Here is a 22,752-nt window from a genome sequence, read left to right as displayed (position 1 = left end):
GGTATTGAGTGACATCACAGCACAGTGCTAAGGCTCCTGGGCCTGGACACAGCAGCGGCTGCAATATCTCAACGGAGAATACGTTTATATATATGTGTGTGTGTGCGCGTATATATATATATATATATATATATATATATATATATATATATATATTTCTCCGCCGAAATCACTTTTAAACCCATTTCCACCTTTTTTTCCCTTCTCTTCCTCTTACTTTTTTTTCACGTTTTTTTACGTTTTTCTCCTTTTCGCCTCTTTTCTGGGCGTATTATTCTTCTTTTTCTTCTTTTTTTTTGTCTAATGCATACCCCATCAGTGCAGCAATGCTTATTCAATACCGCCAGCAGATGGAGACACTGGGGGATAATTTTCTAAGGATTTATACTGATTTTTCCTGTCTGAATTTGTCGCACAGAAAGTTGCAGGCCAAATATGTGTGACATTTCTGCGACTTTAGCTTCTAGAGCATTTTTACAACATTATACATAGGTGCTGAATACATAAAAAGCGACTGTTCAGCGACAGACAAGTCGCATCGGCTGAAAGTAGGCCAGAATGTCAGTCCATGTTGGAGCAGGTTTAGATACAGTCTAAAGTATAGATCTCAAAGTCTGTGCACAGAATTTAGCAAGGGCCTCGCACCTTCTGATGCATCAGGTAGGTGCACAATAGCATAGCCTAACCCTCTGTACTTTGGTCTATATTGATGCGGGACATAGACAGCCAGCTGATGACCAATCCATTAGTGCAATTGTTACGCCGAGCGCTCCGGGTCCCCGTTCCTCCCCGGAGCGCTCGCCTCATCTTCGTTGTTGCAGCGCCCCGGTCAGATCCACTGACCGGGTGCGCTGCGGTCCCGCCTTCAGCCGGGGTGCGATTCGCGATGCGGGTAGCGCCCGCTCGCGATGCGCACCCCGGTCCCCGTACCTGACTCGCTCTCCCTCGGTCCTGTCCCGGCGCGCGCGGCCCCGCTCCCTAGGGCGCGCGCGCGCCGGGTCTCTGCGATTTAAAGGGCCAGTGCACCAATGATGGTGCCTGGCCCAATCTTCCCAATTAGCTTAATTGGTAATCACCTGTGCACTTCCCTATATTACCTCACTTCCCCTGCACTCCCTTGCCGGATCTTGTTGCACTTGTGCCTAGTGAAAGCATTCCTTGTCTGTTCCTAGTCCGTGTTCCTGACCTCCTGCCGTTGCCCCTGACTACGATCCTTGCCGCCTGCCCCCGACCTTCTGCTACGTCCGACCTTGCTTCTGCCTACTCCATTGTACCGCGCCTATCTTCAGCATCTTCAGCAGCCAGAGAGGTGAGCCGTTGCTAGTGGATACGACCTGGTCACTACCGCCGCAGCAAGACCATCCCGCTTTGCGGCGGGCTCTGGTGAAAACCTGTAGTGACTTAGAACCGATCCTCTAGCACGGTCCACGCCAATCCCTCTCTGGCACAGAGGATCCACTACCTGCCAGCCGGCATCGTGACAGTAGATCCGGCCATGGATCCCGCTGAGGTTCCCCTGCCAGTTGTCTCTGATATCGCCCGACAGATCGCCCATCTAACCCACCAGCTGTCGGAAGTGTCCACCATTTTGCACCAACATCCCCTGCCAGTTGCCTCTGATATCGCCCGACAGGTCGCCCTTCTAACCCACCAGCTGTCGGAAGTGCGCCAACATTCGCAACTTCTTCAGCAATCATCTCCTCCGCCAGCTCCTGCACCCCTTCCGCAGCGAGTGGCCACTCCTAGCCTCCGCCTGTCCTTGCCGGACAAATTTAATGGGGACTCTAAGTATTGCCATGGCTTTCTTTCGCAATGTTCCCAGCACTTGGAGATGATGTCGGACCAGTTTCCTACTGAAAGGTCTAAGGTGGCTTTCGTGTTCTGCCTTCTGTCTGGAAAAGCCCTGTCATGGGCCGCACCGCTCTGGGACCGCAATGACCCCGTCACTGCCTCTGTACACTCCTTCTTCTCGGAAATTCGAAGTGTCTTTGAGGAACCTGCCCGAGCTTCTTCAGCCGAGATTGCCCTGCTGAACCTGGCCCAGGGTGTTTCTTCCGTTGGCGAGTACGCCATTCAGTTCCGTGCTCTTGCTTACGAGTTGTCCTGGAATAGTGAGACTCTCTGCGCGACCTTTAAAAAAGGCCTATCCAGCAACATTAAAGATGTTCTGGCCGCACGAGAGACTCCTGCTGACCTACATGAACTCATTCATCTAGCCACTCGCATTGACATGCGTTCTTCCGGATGGCGTCTGGAGCTCCGCCTGGATATGGACTTTGTTCGCACGAAGCGTTTTTTCTCTCCGGCTCCTCTCTCCTCTGGTCCTCTGCAATCTGTTCCTGTGCTTCCCGCCGCGGAGGCTATGCATGTTGACCGGTCTTGCTTGACACCTCAAGAGAGGACACGACGCCGCATGGAGAATCTTTGCCTGTACTATGCCGGTACCGAACACTTCCTGAAGGATTGTCCTATCCGTCCTCCCCGCCTGGAAAGACGCACGCTGACTCCGCACGAAGGTGACACAGTTCTTGATGTCAACTCTGCTTCTCCACGCCTTACTGTGCCTGTGCGGATATCTGCCTCTACCTTCTCCTTCTCTACTATGCTCTTCTTGGATTCCGGATCTGCAGGAAAATTTTTTTTGGCCTCTCTCATCAACAGGTTCTACGTTCCTGTGACCAGTCTCGCCAGACCCCTCTACATCTATTGTTTTTACAATAAAAGATTGGACTGTCTTGTACGTTTCCACACTGAACCCCTCCTAATTTGCATCGGACCTCTTCACGGAAAAATTGAGTTTTTTTTCAGGTTCTTTGGCCCCAAGAAGAGGGGGAGACCCAAGGGGGGGGGTACTGTTACGCCGAGCGCTCCGGGTCCCCGTTCCTCCCCGGAGCGCTCGCCTCATCTTCGTTGTTGCAGCGCCCCGGTCAGATCCACTGACCGGGTGCGCTGCGGTCCCGCCTTCAGCCGGGGTGCGATTCGCGATGCGGGTAGCGCCCGCTCGCGATGCGCACCCCGGTCCCCGTACCTGACTCGCTCTCCCTCGGTCCTGTCCCGGCGCGCGCGGCCCCGCTCCCTAGGGCGCGCGCGCGCCGGGTCTCTGCGATTTAAAGGGCCAGTGCACCAATGATGGTGCCTGGCCCAATCTTCCCAATTAGCTTAATTGGTAATCACCTGTGCACTTCCCTATATTACCTCACTTCCCCTGCACTCCCTTGCCGGATCTTGTTGCACTTGTGCCTAGTGAAAGCATTCCTTGTCTGTTCCTAGTCCGTGTTCCTGACCTCCTGCCGTTGCCCCTGACTACGATCCTTGCCGCCTGCCCCCGACCTTCTGCTACGTCCGACCTTGCTTCTGCCTACTCCATTGTACCGCGCCTATCTTCAGCATCTTCAGCAGCCAGAGAGGTGAGCCGTTGCTAGTGGATACGACCTGGTCACTACCGCCGCAGCAAGACCATCCCGCTTTGCGGCGGGCTCTGGTGAAAACCTGTAGTGACTTAGAACCGATCCTCTAGCACGGTCCACGCCAATCCCTCTCTGGCACAGAGGATCCACTACCTGCCAGCCGGCATCGTGACAGCAATGGATGGCTGGAAGCATTTGTCTTTGCCTTTGCAATACCACAGAAGCAATGCATGGTCAATGTACAGCAATGACACACCTGTGTGAACAGCCAGGAGACCCCCCCCCCCCCATGTTATGTTACATAGTTACATAGTTAGTACGGTCGAAAAAAGACATATGTCCATCACGTTCAACCAGGGAATTAAGGGGTAGGGGTGTGGCGCGATATTGGGGAAGGGATGAGATTTTATATTTCTTCATAAGCATTAATCTTATTTTGTCAATTAGGAACATTCAGCACCCACCCGCTATCAAGGCAGCTGCCTATCATGTCATGCCCTACCTGCACAGGTGTGCTGGCTACTCAAATGATCCAATTAAGGAGGCCATTTAGTCAGCAGCAGCAGAAGTCCTGTGCCTGGACGCTCCAACAGGGGCCAGACACAAGCAGAAGCAGAAGCAGCAGAAGCAGCAGCAGCACCACCTTTTGTTTTTTGGCTGCAGCAGCAGCAAGGCCCACAGGGCTGGCTAGCTGGCTAGCCAGCAAGCAGGTAGCAATGAAAGTAGGAATCTTTCTTTTTAACCCTGTAAGGGGGTGGTGCACTGTACCCGAAGATACTGCCATATCGGGTCAATGCATAGGGCGACGGAAGCAAGCTTCGAAATCGGCCCCCGTTCTCAAAAATCCATTTAATATATGGTCCCCAGATAGGGGACGTATCAGATATTAAACTGATAAGAACAGATACTACACTTGATCTTAGCCAAAAGGCCGAGAAGCGATAACCGTGAAAGGGGCGGGCCCAACAAGGTCCCCTTCATGGGCACTATCACTGCTTGCTGTCAGGGAGGCTGCCAGACAATTTTCCATGCACACTCTGGGCTGGGGGGCAGTCAACCACCAGTACACACAGCAGAACCTAAACCCATACCATTATTGCTAAGCAGCAAGACAGGGGCCCATTGCACTCCCACGGGGCCTTTTTAAATGCAATCCATAACCCGGATTTGCCAGGAACCCTTCTTACTCCTCCTACTTGCATGTGACACTGGGCTTAGGATCTGCATAGGAAACACACACACAAGCACACACCTACCTTTGTTGCCTGCAGATGCCTCCTTGGCTGTCCCCAAACGGTATCAAACCAACACCCACGGGAAGCTGTAAGCATAGAGGACATGCCTGCACCCCATTGGACTTACCTGTGTGGGTTAAATCCGGGTTATTTGACAACCTATGGCGGTGATGGTTCTGCTCAGGCAGAGCAGTGCTGATGCTCCTCATAAAGCTGTCGCTGCTGTGAAGGTTCTAGGTGACATCACAAATCCCTATGGTTACATACACAACAAAGCTGGGTTGTTGTTGTTTACACTCTGCAAGGCCTGTGGAAGTGAGTGACATCATAGCACTGTAGTTCTGAGGGTTCTAGATGGATGCAACAATCTCCTGTTGCTTCTATGAAGGCCATAATAGACGACATCACCAAACAGCTCCATAGTCACATACACAGCAAAGGAGAGATGTTGTTTACACCTAGTGATGTCAGTGGTATTGAGTGACATCACAGCACAGTGCTAAGGCTCCTGGGCCTGGACACAGCAGCGGCTGCAATATCTCAACGGAGAATACGTTTATATATATGTGTGTGTGTGCGCGTATATATATATATATATATATATATATATATATATATATATATTTCTCCGCCGAAATCACTTTTAAACCCATTTCCACCTTTTTTTCCCTTCTCTTCCTCTTACTTTTTTTTCACGTTTTTTTACGTTTTTCTCCTTTTCGCCTCTTTTCTGGGCGTATTATTCTTCTTTTTCTTCTTTTTTTTTGTCTAATGCATACCCCATCAGTGCAGCAATGCTTATTCAATACCGCCAGCAGATGGAGACACTGGGGGATAATTTTCTAAGGATTTATACTGATTTTTCCTGTCTGAATTTGTCGCACAGAAAGTTGCAGGCCAAATATGTGTGACATTTCTGCGACTTTAGCTTCTAGAGCATTTTTACAACATTATACATAGGTGCTGAATACATAAAAAGCGACTGTTCAGCGACAGACAAGTCGCATCGGCTGAAAGTAGGCCAGAATGTCAGTCCATGTTGGAGCAGGTTTAGATACAGTCTAAAGTATAGATCTCAAAGTCTGTGCACAGAATTTAGCAAGGGCCTCGCACCTTCTGATGCATCAGGTAGGTGCACAATAGCATAGCCTAACCCTCTGTACTTTGGTCTATATTGATGCGGGACATAGACAGCCAGCTGATGACCAATCCATTAGTGCAATTGTTACGCCGAGCGCTCCGGGTCCCCGTTCCTCCCCGGAGCGCTCGCCTCATCTTCGTTGTTGCAGCGCCCCGGTCAGATCCACTGACCGGGTGCGCTGCGGTCCCGCCTTCAGCCGGGGTGCGATTCGCGATGCGGGTAGCGCCCGCTCGCGATGCGCACCCCGGTCCCCGTACCTGACTCGCTCTCCCTCGGTCCTGTCCCGGCGCGCGCGGCCCCGCTCCCTAGGGCGCGCGCGCGCCGGGTCTCTGCGATTTAAAGGGCCAGTGCACCAATGATGGTGCCTGGCCCAATCTTCCCAATTAGCTTAATTGGTAATCACCTGTGCACTTCCCTATATTACCTCACTTCCCCTGCACTCCCTTGCCGGATCTTGTTGCACTTGTGCCTAGTGAAAGCATTCCTTGTCTGTTCCTAGTCCGTGTTCCTGACCTCCTGCCGTTGCCCCTGACTACGATCCTTGCCGCCTGCCCCCGACCTTCTGCTACGTCCGACCTTGCTTCTGCCTACTCCATTGTACCGCGCCTATCTTCAGCATCTTCAGCAGCCAGAGAGGTGAGCCGTTGCTAGTGGATACGACCTGGTCACTACCGCCGCAGCAAGACCATCCCGCTTTGCGGCGGGCTCTGGTGAAAACCTGTAGTGACTTAGAACCGATCCTCTAGCACGGTCCACGCCAATCCCTCTCTGGCACAGAGGATCCACTACCTGCCAGCCGGCATCGTGACAGTAGATCCGGCCATGGATCCCGCTGAGGTTCCCCTGCCAGTTGTCTCTGATATCGCCCGACAGATCGCCCATCTAACCCACCAGCTGTCGGAAGTGTCCACCATTTTGCACCAACATCCCCTGCCAGTTGCCTCTGATATCGCCCGACAGGTCGCCCTTCTAACCCACCAGCTGTCGGAAGTGCGCCAACATTCGCAACTTCTTCAGCAATCATCTCCTCCGCCAGCTCCTGCACCCCTTCCGCAGCGAGTGGCCACTCCTAGCCTCCGCCTGTCCTTGCCGGACAAATTTAATGGGGACTCTAAGTATTGCCATGGCTTTCTTTCGCAATGTTCCCAGCACTTGGAGATGATGTCGGACCAGTTTCCTACTGAAAGGTCTAAGGTGGCTTTCGTGTTCTGCCTTCTGTCTGGAAAAGCCCTGTCATGGGCCGCACCGCTCTGGGACCGCAATGACCCCGTCACTGCCTCTGTACACTCCTTCTTCTCGGAAATTCGAAGTGTCTTTGAGGAACCTGCCCGAGCTTCTTCAGCCGAGATTGCCCTGCTGAACCTGGCCCAGGGTGTTTCTTCCGTTGGCGAGTACGCCATTCAGTTCCGTGCTCTTGCTTACGAGTTGTCCTGGAATAGTGAGACTCTCTGCGCGACCTTTAAAAAAGGCCTATCCAGCAACATTAAAGATGTTCTGGCCGCACGAGAGACTCCTGCTGACCTACATGAACTCATTCATCTAGCCACTCGCATTGACATGCGTTCTTCCGGATGGCGTCTGGAGCTCCGCCTGGATATGGACTTTGTTCGCACGAAGCGTTTTTTCTCTCCGGCTCCTCTCTCCTCTGGTCCTCTGCAATCTGTTCCTGTGCTTCCCGCCGCGGAGGCTATGCATGTTGACCGGTCTTGCTTGACACCTCAAGAGAGGACACGACGCCGCATGGAGAATCTTTGCCTGTACTATGCCGGTACCGAACACTTCCTGAAGGATTGTCCTATCCGTCCTCCCCGCCTGGAAAGACGCACGCTGACTCCGCACGAAGGTGACACAGTTCTTGATGTCAACTCTGCTTCTCCACGCCTTACTGTGCCTGTGCGGATATCTGCCTCTACCTTCTCCTTCTCTACTATGCTCTTCTTGGATTCCGGATCTGCAGGAAAATTTTTTTTGGCCTCTCTCATCAACAGGTTCTACGTTCCTGTGACCAGTCTCGCCAGACCCCTCTACATCTATTGTTTTTACAATAAAAGATTGGACTGTCTTGTACGTTTCCACACTGAACCCCTCCTAATTTGCATCGGACCTCTTCACGGAAAAATTGAGTTTTTTTTCAGGTTCTTTGGCCCCAAGAAGAGGGGGAGACCCAAGGGGGGGGGTACTGTTACGCCGAGCGCTCCGGGTCCCCGTTCCTCCCCGGAGCGCTCGCCTCATCTTCGTTGTTGCAGCGCCCCGGTCAGATCCACTGACCGGGTGCGCTGCGGTCCCGCCTTCAGCCGGGGTGCGATTCGCGATGCGGGTAGCGCCCGCTCGCGATGCGCACCCCGGTCCCCGTACCTGACTCGCTCTCCCTCGGTCCTGTCCCGGCGCGCGCGGCCCCGCTCCCTAGGGCGCGCGCGCGCCGGGTCTCTGCGATTTAAAGGGCCAGTGCACCAATGATGGTGCCTGGCCCAATCTTCCCAATTAGCTTAATTGGTAATCACCTGTGCACTTCCCTATATTACCTCACTTCCCCTGCACTCCCTTGCCGGATCTTGTTGCACTTGTGCCTAGTGAAAGCATTCCTTGTCTGTTCCTAGTCCGTGTTCCTGACCTCCTGCCGTTGCCCCTGACTACGATCCTTGCCGCCTGCCCCCGACCTTCTGCTACGTCCGACCTTGCTTCTGCCTACTCCATTGTACCGCGCCTATCTTCAGCATCTTCAGCAGCCAGAGAGGTGAGCCGTTGCTAGTGGATACGACCTGGTCACTACCGCCGCAGCAAGACCATCCCGCTTTGCGGCGGGCTCTGGTGAAAACCTGTAGTGACTTAGAACCGATCCTCTAGCACGGTCCACGCCAATCCCTCTCTGGCACAGAGGATCCACTACCTGCCAGCCGGCATCGTGACAGCAATGGATGGCTGGAAGCATTTGTCTTTGCCTTTGCAATACCACAGAAGCAATGCATGGTCAATGTACAGCAATGACACACCTGTGTGAACAGCCAGGAGACCCCCCCCCCCCCATGTTATGTTACATAGTTACATAGTTAGTACGGTCGAAAAAAGACATATGTCCATCACGTTCAACCAGGGAATTAAGGGGTAGGGGTGTGGCGCGATATTGGGGAAGGGATGAGATTTTATATTTCTTCATAAGCATTAATCTTATTTTGTCAATTAGGAACATTCAGCACCCACCCGCTATCAAGGCAGCTGCCTATCATGTCATGCCCTACCTGCACAGGTGTGCTGGCTACTCAAATGATCCAATTAAGGAGGCCATTTAGTCAGCAGCAGCAGAAGTCCTGTGCCTGGACGCTCCAACAGGGGCCAGACACAAGCAGAAGCAGAAGCAGCAGAAGCAGCAGCAGCACCACCTTTTGTTTTTTGGCTGCAGCAGCAGCAAGGCCCACAGGGCTGGCTAGCTGGCTAGCCAGCAAGCAGGTAGCAATGAAAGTAGGAATCTTTCTTTTTAACCCTGTAAGGGGGTGGTGCACTGTACCCGAAGATACTGCCATATCGGGTCAATGCATAGGGCGACGGAAGCAAGCTTCGAAATCGGCCCCCGTTCTCAAAAATCCATTTAATATATGGTCCCCAGATAGGGGACGTATCAGATATTAAACTGATAAGAACAGATACTACACTTGATCTTAGCCAAAAGGCCGAGAAGCGATAACCGTGAAAGGGGCGGGCCCAACAAGGTCCCCTTCATGGGCACTATCACTGCTTGCTGTCAGGGAGGCTGCCAGACAATTTTCCATGCACACTCTGGGCTGGGGGGCAGTCAACCACCAGTACACACAGCAGAACCTAAACCCATACCATTATTGCTAAGCAGCAAGACAGGGGCCCATTGCACTCCCACGGGGCCTTTTTAAATGCAATCCATAACCCGGATTTGCCAGGAACCCTTCTTACTCCTCCTACTTGCATGTGACACTGGGCTTAGGATCTGCATAGGAAACACACACACAAGCACACACCTACCTTTGTTGCCTGCAGATGCCTCCTTGGCTGTCCCCAAACGGTATCAAACCAACACCCACGGGAAGCTGTAAGCATAGAGGACATGCCTGCACCCCATTGGACTTACCTGTGTGGGTTAAATCCGGGTTATTTGACAACCTATGGCGGTGATGGTTCTGCTCAGGCAGAGCAGTGCTGATGCTCCTCATAAAGCTGTCGCTGCTGTGAAGGTTCTAGGTGACATCACAAATCCCTATGGTTACATACACAACAAAGCTGGGTTGTTGTTGTTTACACTCTGCAAGGCCTGTGGAAGTGAGTGACATCATAGCACTGTAGTTCTGAGGGTTCTAGATGGATGCAACAATCTCCTGTTGCTTCTATGAAGGCCATAATAGACGACATCACCAAACAGCTCCATAGTCACATACACAGCAAAGGAGAGATGTTGTTTACACCTAGTGATGTCAGTGGTATTGAGTGACATCACAGCACAGTGCTAAGGCTCCTGGGCCTGGACACAGCAGCGGCTGCAATATCTCAACGGAGAATACGTTTATATATATGTGTGTGTGTGCGCGTATATATATATATATATATATATATATATATATATATATATATATATATTTCTCCGCCGAAATCACTTTTAAACCCATTTCCACCTTTTTTTCCCTTCTCTTCCTCTTACTTTTTTTTCACGTTTTTTTACGTTTTTCTCCTTTTCGCCTCTTTTCTGGGCGTATTATTCTTCTTTTTCTTCTTTTTTTTTGTCTAATGCATACCCCATCAGTGCAGCAATGCTTATTCAATACCGCCAGCAGATGGAGACACTGGGGGATAATTTTCTAAGGATTTATACTGATTTTTCCTGTCTGAATTTGTCGCACAGAAAGTTGCAGGCCAAATATGTGTGACATTTCTGCGACTTTAGCTTCTAGAGCATTTTTACAACATTATACATAGGTGCTGAATACATAAAAAGCGACTGTTCAGCGACAGACAAGTCGCATCGGCTGAAAGTAGGCCAGAATGTCAGTCCATGTTGGAGCAGGTTTAGATACAGTCTAAAGTATAGATCTCAAAGTCTGTGCACAGAATTTAGCAAGGGCCTCGCACCTTCTGATGCATCAGGTAGGTGCACAATAGCATAGCCTAACCCTCTGTACTTTGGTCTATATTGATGCGGGACATAGACAGCCAGCTGATGACCAATCCATTAGTGCAATGGATGGCTGGAAGCATTTGTCTTTGCCTTTGCAATACCACAGAAGCAATGCATGGTCAATGTACAGCAATGACACACCTGTGTGAACAGCCAGGAGACCCCCCCCCCCCATGTTATGTTACATAGTTACATAGTTAGTACGGTCGAAAAAAGACATATGTCCATCACGTTCAACCAGGGAATTAAGGGGTAGGGGTGTGGCGCGATATTGGGGAAGGGATGAGATTTTATATTTCTTCATAAGCATTAATCTTATTTTGTCAATTAGGAACATTCAGCACCCACCCGCTATCAAGGCAGCTGCCTATCATGTCATGCCCTACCTGCACAGGTGTGCTGGCTACTCAAATGATCCAATTAAGGAGGCCATTTAGTCAGCAGCAGCAGAAGTCCTGTGCCTGGACGCTCCAACAGGGGCCAGACACAAGCAGAAGCAGAAGCAGCAGAAGCAGCAGCAGCACCACCTTTTGTTTTTTGGCTGCAGCAGCAGCAAGGCCCACAGGGCTGGCTAGCTGGCTAGCCAGCAAGCAGGTAGCAATGAAAGTAGGAATCTTTCTTTTTAACCCTGTAAGGGGGTGGTGCACTGTACCCGAAGATACTGCCATATCGGGTCAATGCATAGGGCGACGGAAGCAAGCTTCGAAATCGGCCCCCGTTCTCAAAAATCCATTTAATATATGGTCCCCAGATAGGGGACGTATCAGATATTAAACTGATAAGAACAGATACTACACTTGATCTTAGCCAAAAGGCCGAGAAGCGATAACCGTGAAAGGGGCGGGCCCAACAAGGTCCCCTTCATGGGCACTATCACTGCTTGCTGTCAGGGAGGCTGCCAGACAATTTTCCATGCACACTCTGGGCTGGGGGGCAGTCAACCACCAGTACACACAGCAGAACCTAAACCCATACCATTATTGCTAAGCAGCAAGACAGGGGCCCATTGCACTCCCACGGGGCCTTTTTAAATGCAATCCATAACCCGGATTTGCCAGGAACCCTTCTTACTCCTCCTACTTGCATGTGACACTGGGCTTAGGATCTGCATAGGAAACACACACACAAGCACACACCTACCTTTGTTGCCTGCAGATGCCTCCTTGGCTGTCCCCAAACGGTATCAAACCAACACCCACGGGAAGCTGTAAGCATAGAGGACATGCCTGCACCCCATTGGACTTACCTGTGTGGGTTAAATCCGGGTTATTTGACAACCTATGGCGGTGATGGTTCTGCTCAGGCAGAGCAGTGCTGATGCTCCTCATAAAGCTGTCGCTGCTGTGAAGGTTCTAGGTGACATCACAAATCCCTATGGTTACATACACAACAAAGCTGGGTTGTTGTTGTTTACACTCTGCAAGGCCTGTGGAAGTGAGTGACATCATAGCACTGTAGTTCTGAGGGTTCTAGATGGATGCAACAATCTCCTGTTGCTTCTATGAAGGCCATAATAGACGACATCACCAAACAGCTCCATAGTCACATACACAGCAAAGGAGAGATGTTGTTTACACCTAGTGATGTCAGTGGTATTGAGTGACATCACAGCACAGTGCTAAGGCTCCTGGGCCTGGACACAGCAGCGGCTGCAATATCTCAACGGAGAATACGTTTATATATATGTGTGTGTGTGCGCGTATATATATATATATATATATATATATATATATATATATATATATATATTTCTCCGCCGAAATCACTTTTAAACCCATTTCCACCTTTTTTTCCCTTCTCTTCCTCTTACTTTTTTTTCACGTTTTTTTACGTTTTTCTCCTTTTCGCCTCTTTTCTGGGCGTATTATTCTTCTTTTTCTTCTTTTTTTTTGTCTAATGCATACCCCATCAGTGCAGCAATGCTTATTCAATACCGCCAGCAGATGGAGACACTGGGGGATAATTTTCTAAGGATTTATACTGATTTTTCCTGTCTGAATTTGTCGCACAGAAAGTTGCAGGCCAAATATGTGTGACATTTCTGCGACTTTAGCTTCTAGAGCATTTTTACAACATTATACATAGGTGCTGAATACATAAAAAGCGACTGTTCAGCGACAGACAAGTCGCATCGGCTGAAAGTAGGCCAGAATGTCAGTCCATGTTGGAGCAGGTTTAGATACAGTCTAAAGTATAGATCTCAAAGTCTGTGCACAGAATTTAGCAAGGGCCTCGCACCTTCTGATGCATCAGGTAGGTGCACAATAGCATAGCCTAACCCTCTGTACTTTGGTCTATATTGATGCGGGACATAGACAGCCAGCTGATGACCAATCCATTAGTGCAATGGATGGCTGGAAGCATTTGTCTTTGCCTTTGCAATACCACAGAAGCAATGCATGGTCAATGTACAGCAATGACACACCTGTGTGAACAGCCAGGAGACCCCCCCCCCCCCATGTTATGTTACATAGTTACATAGTTAGTACGGTCGAAAAAAGACATATGTCCATCACGTTCAACCAGGGAATTAAGGGGTAGGGGTGTGGCGCGATATTGGGGAAGGGATGAGATTTTATATTTCTTCATAAGCATTAATCTTATTTTGTCAATTAGGAACATTCAGCACCCACCCGCTATCAAGGCAGCTGCCTATCATGTCATGCCCTACCTGCACAGGTGTGCTGGCTACTCAAATGATCCAATTAAGGAGGCCATTTAGTCAGCAGCAGCAGAAGTCCTGTGCCTGGACGCTCCAACAGGGGCCAGACACAAGCAGAAGCAGAAGCAGCAGAAGCAGCAGCAGCACCACCTTTTGTTTTTTGGCTGCAGCAGCAGCAAGGCCCACAGGGCTGGCTAGCTGGCTAGCCAGCAAGCAGGTAGCAATGAAAGTAGGAATCTTTCTTTTTAACCCTGTAAGGGGGTGGTGCACTGTACCCGAAGATACTGCCATATCGGGTCAATGCATAGGGCGACGGAAGCAAGCTTCGAAATCGGCCCCCGTTCTCAAAAATCCATTTAATATATGGTCCCCAGATAGGGGACGTATCAGATATTAAACTGATAAGAACAGATACTACACTTGATCTTAGCCAAAAGGCCGAGAAGCGATAACCGTGAAAGGGGCGGCCCAACAAGGTCCCCTTCATGGGCACTATCACTGCTTGCTGTCAGGGAGGCTGCCAGACAATTTTCCATGCACACTCTGGGCTGGGGGGCAGTCAACCACCAGTACACACAGCAGAACCTAAACCCATACCATTATTGCTAAGCAGCAAGACAGGGGCCCATTGCACTCCCACGGGGCCTTTTTAAATGCAATCCATAACCCGGATTTGCCAGGAACCCTTCTTACTCCTCCTACTTGCATGTGACACTGGGCTTAGGATCTGCATAGGAAACACACACACAAGCACACACCTACCTTTGTTGCCTGCAGATGCCTCCTTGGCTGTCCCCAAACGGTATCAAACCAACACCCACGGGAAGCTGTAAGCATAGAGGACATGCCTGCACCCCATTGGACTTACCTGTGTGGGTTAAATCCGGGTTATTTGACAACCTATGGCGGTGATGGTTCTGCTCAGGCAGAGCAGTGCTGATGCTCCTCATAAAGCTGTCGCTGCTGTGAAGGTTCTAGGTGACATCACAAATCCCTATGGTTACATACACAACAAAGCTGGGTTGTTGTTGTTTACACTCTGCAAGGCCTGTGGAAGTGAGTGACATCATAGCACTGTAGTTCTGAGGGTTCTAGATGGATGCAACAATCTCCTGTTGCTTCTATGAAGGCCATAATAGACGACATCACCAAACAGCTCCATAGTCACATACACAGCAAAGGAGAGATGTTGTTTACACCTAGTGATGTCAGTGGTATTGAGTGACATCACAGCACAGTGCTAAGGCTCCTGGGCCTGGACACAGCAGCGGCTGCAATATCTCAACGGAGAATACGTTTATATATATGTGTGTGTGTGCGCGTATATATATATATATATATATATATATATATATATATATATATTTCTCCGCCGAAATCACTTTTAAACCCATTTCCACCTTTTTTTTTTTTCCCTTCTCTTCCTCTTACTTTTTTTTCACGTTTTTTTACGTTTTTCTCCTTTTCGCCTCTTTTCTGGGCGTATTATTCTTCTTTTTCTTCTTTTTTTTGTCTAATGCATACCCCATCAGTGCAGCAATGCTTATTCAATACCGCCAGCAGATGGAGACACTGGGGGATAATTTTCTAAGGATTTATACTGATTTTTCCTGTCTGAATTTGTCGCACAGAAAGTTGCAGGCCAAATATGTGTGACATTTCTGCGACTTTAGCTTCTAGAGCATTTTTACAACATTATACATAGGTGCTGAATACATAAAAAGCGACTGTTCAGCGACAGACAAGTCGCATCGGCTGAAAGTAGGCCAGAATGTCAGTCCATGTTGGAGCAGGTTTAGATACAGTCTAAAGTATAGATCTCAAAGTCTGTGCACAGAATTTAGCAAGGGCCTCGCACCTTCTGATGCATCAGGTAGGTGCACAATAGCATAGCCTAACCCTCTGTACTTTGGTCTATATTGATGCGGGACATAGACAGCCAGCTGATGACCAATCCATTAGTGCAATGGATGGCTGGAAGCATTTGTCTTTGCCTTTGCAATACCACAGAAGCAATGCATGGTCAATGTACAGCAATGACACACCTGTGTGAACAGCCAGGAGACCCCCCCCCCCCCATGTTATGTTACATAGTTACATAGTTAGTACGGTCGAAAAAAGACATATGTCCATCACGTTCAACCAGGGAATTAAGGGGTAGGGGTGTGGCGCGATATTGGGGAAGGGATGAGATTTTATATTTCTTCATAAGCATTAATCTTATTTTGTCAATTAGGAACATTCAGCACCCACCCGCTATCAAGGCAGCTGCCTATCATGTCATGCCCTACCTGCACAGGTGTGCTGGCTACTCAAATGATCCAATTAAGGAGGCCATTTAGTCAGCAGCAGCAGAAGTCCTGTGCCTGGACGCTCCAACAGGGGCCAGACACAAAGCAGAAGCAGAAGCAGCAGAAGCAGCAGCAGCACCACCTTTTGTTTTTTGGCTGCAGCAGCAGCAAGGCCCACAGGGCTGGCTAGCTGGCTAGCCAGCAAGCAGGTAGCAATGAAAGTAGGAATCTTTCTTTTTAACCCTGTAAGGGGGTGGTGCACTGTACCCGAAGATACTGCCATATCGGGTCAATGCATAGGGCGACGGAAGCAAGCTTCGAAATCGGCCCCCGTTCTCAAAAATCCATTTAATATATGGTCCCAGATAGGGGACGTATCAGATATTAAACTGATAAGAACAGATACTACACTTGATCTTAGCCAAAAGGCCGAGAAGCGATAACCGTGAAAGGGGCGGGCCCAACAAGGTCCCCTTCATGGGCACTATCACTGCTTGCTGTCAGGGAGGCTGCCAGACAATTTTCCATGCACACTCTGGGCTGGGGGGCAGTCAACCACCAGTACACACAGCAGAACCTAAACCCATACCATTATTGCTAAGCAGCAAGACAGGGGCCCATTGCACTCCCACGGGCCTTTTTAAATGCAATCCATAACCCGGATTTGCCAGGAACCCTTCTTACTCCTCCTACTTGCATGTGACACTGGGCTTAGGATCTGCATAGGAAACACACACACAAGCACACACCTACCTTTGTTGCCTGCAGATGCCTCCTTGGCTGTCCCCAAACGGTATCAAACCAACACCCACGGGAAGCTGTAAGCATAGAGGACATGCCTGCACCCCATTGGACTTACCTGTGTGGGTTAAATCCGGGTTATTTGACAACCTATGGCGGTGATGGTTCTGCTCAGGCAGAGCAGTGCTGATGCTCCTCATAAAGCTGTCGCTGCTGTGAAGGTTCTAGGTGACATCACAAATCCCTATGGTTACATACACAACAAAGCTGGGTTGTTGTTGTTTACACTCTGCAAGGCCTGTGGAAGTGAGTGACATCATAGCACTGTAGTTCTGAGGGTTCTAGATGGATGCAACAATCTCCTGTTGCTTCTATGAAGGCCATAATAGACGACATCACCAAACAGCTCCATAGTCACATACACAGCAAAGGAGAGATGTTGTTTACACCTAGTGATGTCAGTGGTATTGAGTGACATCACAGCACAGTGCTAAGGCTCCTGGGCCTGGACACAGCAGCGGCTGCAATATCTCAACGGAGAATACGTTTATATATATGTGTGTGTGTGCGCGTATATATATATATATATATATATATATATATATATATATATATATTTCTCCGCCGAAATCACTTTTAAACCCATTTCCACCTTTTTTTCCCTTCTCTTCCTCTTACTTTTTTTTCACGTTTTTTTACGTTTTTCTCCTTTTCGCCTCTTTTCTGGGCGTATTATTCTTCTTTTTCTTCTTTTTTTTTGTCTAATGCATACCCCATCAGTGCAGCAATGCTTATTCAATACCGCCAGCAGATGGAGACACTGGGGGATAATTTTCTAAGGATTTATACTGATTTTTCCTGTCTGAATTTGTCGCACAGAAAGTTGCAGGCCAAATATGTGTGACATTTCTGCGACTTTAGCTTCTAGAGCATTTTTACAACATTATACATAGGTGCTGAATACATAAAAAGCGACTGTTCAGCGACAGACAAGTCGCATCGGCTGAAAGTAGGCCAGAATGTCAGTCCATGTTGGAGCAGGTTTAGATACAGTCTAAAGTATAGATCTCAAAGTCTGTGCACAGAATTTAGCAAGGGCCTCGCACCTTCTGATGCATCAGGTAGGTGCACAATAGCATAGCCTAACCCTCTGTACTTTGGTCTATATTGATGCGGGACATAGACAGCCAGCTGATGACCAATCCATTAGTGCAATGGATGGCTGGAAGCATTTGTCTTTGCCTTTGCAATACCACAGAAGCAATGCATGGTCAATGTACAGCAATGACACACCTGTGTGAACAGCCAGGAGACCCCCCCCCCCCATGTTATGTTACATAGTTACATAGTTAGTACGGTCGAAAAAAGACATATGTCCATCACGTTCAACCAGGGAATTAAGGGGTAGGGGTGTGGCGCGATATTGGGGAAGGGATGAGATTTTATATTTCTTCATAAGCATTAATCTTATTTTGTCAATTAGGAACATTCAGCACCCACCCGCTATCAAGGCAGCTGCCTATCATGTCATGCCCTACCTGCACAGGTGTGCTGGCTACTCAAATGATCCAATTAAGGAGGCCATTTAGTCAGCAGCAGCAGAAGTCCTGTGCCTGGACGCTCCAACAGGGGCCAGACACAAGCAGAAGCAGAAGCAGCAGAAGCAGCAGCAGCACCACCTTTTGTTTTTTGGCTGCAGCAGCAGCAAGGCCCACAGGGCTGGCTAGCTGGCTAGCCAGCAAGCAGGTAGCAATGAAAGTAGGAATCTTTCTTTTTAACCCTGTAAGGGGGTGGTGCACTGTACCCGAAGATACTGCCATATCGGGTCAATGCATAGGGCGACGGAAGCAAGCTTCGAAATCGGCCCCCGTTCTCAAAAATCCATTTAATATATGGTCCCCAGATAGGGGACGTATCAGATATTAAACTGATAAGAACAGATACTACACTTGATCTTAGCCAAAAGGCCGAGAAGCGATAACCGTGAAAGGGGCGGGCCCAACAAGGTCCCCTTCATGGGCACTATCACTGCTTGCTGTCAGGGAGGCTGCCAGACAATTTTCCATGCACACTCTGGGCTGGGGGGCAGTCAACCACCAGTACACACAGCAGAACCTAAACCCATACCATTATTGCTAAGCAGCAAGACAGGGGCCCATTGCACTCCCACGGGGCCTTTTTAAATGCAATCCATAACCCGGATTTGCCAGGAACCCTTCTTACTCCTCCTACTTGCATGTGACACTGGGCTTAGGATCTGCATAGGAAACACACACACAAGCACACACCTACCTTTGTTGCCTGCAGATGCCTCCTTGGCTGTCCCCAAACGGTATCAAACCAACACCCACGGGAAGCTGTAAGCATAGAGGACATGCCTGCACCCCATTGGACTTACCTGTGTGGGTTAAATCCGGGTTATTTGACAACCTATGGCGGTGATGGTTCTGCTCAGGCAGAGCAGTGCTGATGCTCCTCATAAAGCTGTCGCTGCTGTGAAGGTTCTAGGTGACATCACAAATCCCTATGGTTACATACACAACAAAGCTGGTTGTTGTTGTTTACACTCTGGCAAGGCCTGTGGAAGTGAGTGACATCATAGCACTGTAGTTCTGAGGGTTCTAGATGGATGCAACAATCTCCTGTTGCTTCTATGAAGGCCATAATAGACGACATCACCAAACAGCTCCATAGTCACATACACAGCAAAGGAGAGATGTTGTTTACACCTAGTGATGTCAGTGGTATTGAGTGACATCACAGCACAGTGCTAAGGCTCCTGGGCCTGGACACAGGCAGCGGCTGCAATATCTCAACGGAGAATACGTTTATATATATGTGTGTGTGTGCGCGTATATATATATATATATATATATATATATATATATATATATATTTCTCCGCCGAAATCACTTTTAAACCCATTTCCACCTTTTTTTCCCTTCTCTTCCTCTTACTTTTTTTTCACGTTTTTTTACGTTTTTCTCCTTTTCGCCTCTTTTCTGGGCGTATTATTCTTCTTTTTCTTCTTTTTTTTTGTCTAATGCATACCCCATCAGTGCAGCAATGCTTATTCAATACCGCCAGCAGATGGAGACACTGGGGGATAATTTTCTAAGGATTTATACTGATTTTTCCTGTCTGAATTTGTCGCACAGAAAGTTGCAGGCCAAATATGTGTGACATTTCTGCGACTTTAGCTTCTAGAGCATTTTTACAACATTATACATAGGTGCTGAATACATAAAAAGCGACTGTTCAGCGACAGACAAGTCGCATCGGCTGAAAGTAGGCCAGAATGTCAGTCCATGTTGGAGCAGGTTTAGATACAGTCTAAAGTATAGATCTCAAAGTCTGTGCACAGAATTTAGCAAGGGCCTCGCACCTTCTGATGCATCAGGTAGGTGCACAATAGCATAGCCTAACCCTCTGTACTTTGGTCTATATTGATGCGGGACATAGACAGCCAGCTGATGACCAATCCATTAGTGCAATGGATGGCTGGAAGCATTTGTCTTTGCCTTTGCAATACCACAGAAGCAATGCATGGTCAATGTACAGCAATGACACACCTGTGTGAACAGCCAGGAGACCCCCCCCCCCCATGTTATGTTACATAGTTACATAGTTAGTACGGTCGAAAAAAGACATATGTCCATCACGTTCAACCAGGGAATTAAGGGGTAGGGGTGTGGCGCGATATTGGGGAAGGGATGAGATTTTATATTTCTTCATAAGCATTAATCTTATTTTGTCAATTAGGAACATTCAGCACCCACCCGCTATCAAGGCAGCTGCCTATCATGTCATGCCCTACCTGCACAGGTGTGCTGGCTACTCAAATGATCCAATTAAGGAGGCCATTTAGTCAGCAGCAGCAGAAGTCCTGTGCCTGGACGCTCCAACAGGGCCAGACACAAGCAGAAGCAGAAGCAGCAGAAGCAGCAGCAGCACCACCTTTTGTTTTTTGGCTGCAGCAGCAGCAAGGCCCACAGGGCTGGCTAGCTGGCTAGCCAGCAAGCAGGTAGCAATGAAAGTAGGAATCTTTCTTTTTAACCCTGTAAGGGGGTGGTGCACTGTACCCGAAGATACTGCCATATCGGGTCAATGCATAGGGCGACGGAAGCAAGCTTCGAAATCGGCCCCCGTTCTCAAAAATCCATTTAATATATGGTCCCCAGATAGGGGACGTATCAGATATTAAACTGATAAGAACAGATACTACACTTGATCTTAGCCAAAAGGCCGAGAAGCGATAACCGTGAAAGGGGCGGGCCCAACAAGGTCCCCTTCATGGGCACTATCACTGCTTGCTGTCAGGGAGGCTGCCAGACAATTTTCCATGCACACTCTGGGCTGGGGGGCAGTCAACCACCAGTACACACAGCAGAACCTAAACCCATACCATTATTGCTAAGCAGCAAGACAGGGGCCCATTGCACTCCCACGGGGCCTTTTTAAATGCAATCCATAACCCGGATTTGCCAGGAACCCTTCTTACTCCTCCTACTTGCATGTGACACTGGGCTTAGGATCTGCATAGGAAACACACACACAAGCACACACCTACCTTTGTTGCCTGCAGATGCCTCCTTGGCTGTCCCCAAACGGTATCAAACCAACACCCACGGAAGCTGTAAGCATAGAGGACATGCCTGCACCCCATTGGACTTACCTGTGTGGGTTAAATCCGGGTTATTTGACAACCTATGGCGGTGATGGTTCTGCTCAGGCAGAGCAGTGCTGATGCTCCTCATAAAGCTGTCGCTGCTGTGAAGGTTCTAGGTGACATCACAAATCCCTATGGTTACATACACAACAAAGCTGGGTTGTTGTTGTTTACACTCTGCAAGGCCTGTGGAAGTGAGTGACATCATAGCACTGTAGTTCTGAGGGTTCTAGATGGATGCAACAATCTCCTGTTGCTTCTATGAAGGCCATAATAGACGACATCACCAAACAGCTCCATAGTCACATACACAGCAAAGGAGAGATGTTGTTTACACCTAGTGATGTCAGTGGTATTGAGTGACATCACAGCACAGTGCTAAGGCTCCTGGGCCTGGACACAGCAGCGGCTGCAATATCTCAACGGAGAATACGTTTATATATATGTGTGTGTGTGCGCGTATATATATATATATATATATATATATATATATATATTTCTCCGCCGAAATCACTTTTAAACCCATTTCCACCTTTTTTTCCCTTCTCTTCCTCTTACTTTTTTTTCACGTTTTTTTACGTTTTTCTCCTTTTCGCCTCTTTTCTGGGCGTATTATTCTTCTTTTTCTTCTTTTTTTTTGTCTAATGCATACCCCATCAGTGCAGCAATGCTTATTCAATACCGCCAGCAGATGGAGACACTGGGGGATAATTTTCTAAGGATTTATACTGATTTTTCCTGTCTGAATTTGTCGCACAGAAAGTTGCAGGCCAAATATGTGTGACATTTCTGCGACTTTAGCTTCTAGAGCATTTTTACAACATTATACATAGGTGCTGAATACATAAAAAGCGACTGTTCAGCGACAGACAAGTCGCATCGGCTGAAAGTAGGCCAGAATGTCAGTCCATGTTGGAGCAGGTTTAGATACAGTCTAAAGTATAGATCTCAAAGTCTGTGCACAGAATTTAGCAAGGGCCTCGCACCTTCTGATGCATCAGGTAGGTGCACAATAGCATAGCCTAACCCTCTGTACTTTGGTCTATATTGATGCGGGACATAGACAGCCAGCTGATGACCAATCCATTAGTGCAATGGATGGCTGGAAGCATTTGTCTTTGCCTTTGCAATACCACAGAAGCAATGCATGGTCAATGTACAGCAATGACACACCTGTGTGAACAGCCAGGAGACCCCCCCCCCCCATGTTATGTTACATAGTTACATAGTTAGTACGGTCGAAAAAAGACATATGTCCATCACGTTCAACCAGGGAATTAAGGGGTAGGGGTGTGGCGCGATATTGGGGAAGGGATGAGATTTTATATTTCTTCATAAGCATTAATCTTATTTTGTCAATTAGGAACATTCAGCACCCACCCGCTATCAAGGCAGCTGCCTATCATGTCATGCCCTACCTGCACAGGTGTGCTGGCTACTCAAATGATCCAATTAAGGAGGCCATTTAGTCA

The 22,752-nt window shown here is 48.7% G+C and overlaps 7 non-coding genes across 7 annotated transcripts; all 7 read right to left on the bottom strand.

Annotated features, from left to right (window-relative positions):
* Window positions 1–4,159: 4,159 nt before the first annotated feature.
* LOC130326340 (U2 spliceosomal RNA) lies at window positions 4,160–4,350 on the bottom strand. The gene has a single exon (XR_008870951.1). It is a non-coding gene; the product is annotated as a U2 spliceosomal RNA (small nuclear RNA).
* A 4,919-nt stretch (window positions 4,351–9,269) lies between these two features.
* LOC130326349 (U2 spliceosomal RNA) lies at window positions 9,270–9,460 on the bottom strand. Its single transcript, XR_008870959.1, has one exon. It is a non-coding gene; the product is annotated as a U2 spliceosomal RNA (small nuclear RNA).
* A 2,093-nt stretch (window positions 9,461–11,553) lies between these two features.
* On the bottom strand, window positions 11,554–11,744 carry LOC130326348 (U2 spliceosomal RNA). Its single transcript, XR_008870958.1, has one exon. It is a non-coding gene; the product is annotated as a U2 spliceosomal RNA (small nuclear RNA).
* Window positions 11,745–13,838: 2,094 nt separating this feature from the next.
* LOC130326347 (U2 spliceosomal RNA) lies at window positions 13,839–14,029 on the bottom strand. The gene has a single exon (XR_008870957.1). It is a non-coding gene; the product is annotated as a U2 spliceosomal RNA (small nuclear RNA).
* Window positions 14,030–16,121: 2,092 nt separating this feature from the next.
* On the bottom strand, window positions 16,122–16,311 carry LOC130326344 (U2 spliceosomal RNA). The gene has a single exon (XR_008870955.1). It is a non-coding gene; the product is annotated as a U2 spliceosomal RNA (small nuclear RNA).
* A 2,088-nt stretch (window positions 16,312–18,399) lies between these two features.
* On the bottom strand, window positions 18,400–18,590 carry LOC130326346 (U2 spliceosomal RNA). Its single transcript, XR_008870956.1, has one exon. It is a non-coding gene; the product is annotated as a U2 spliceosomal RNA (small nuclear RNA).
* Window positions 18,591–20,677: 2,087 nt separating this feature from the next.
* LOC130326338 (U2 spliceosomal RNA) lies at window positions 20,678–20,868 on the bottom strand. Its single transcript, XR_008870950.1, has one exon. It is a non-coding gene; the product is annotated as a U2 spliceosomal RNA (small nuclear RNA).
* Between the last annotated feature and the right edge of the window lie 1,884 nt (window positions 20,869–22,752).

The sequence above is a fragment of the Hyla sarda genome, unplaced genomic scaffold (genome assembly GCF_029499605.1).
Source record: "Hyla sarda isolate aHylSar1 unplaced genomic scaffold, aHylSar1.hap1 scaffold_2836, whole genome shotgun sequence".
NCBI classification, from domain to species: Eukaryota; Metazoa; Chordata; class Amphibia; order Anura; family Hylidae; genus Hyla; species Hyla sarda.
The sequence above is the reverse complement of the archived record's forward strand: the minus strand, read 5'-3'. Positions and strand labels throughout refer to the sequence as shown.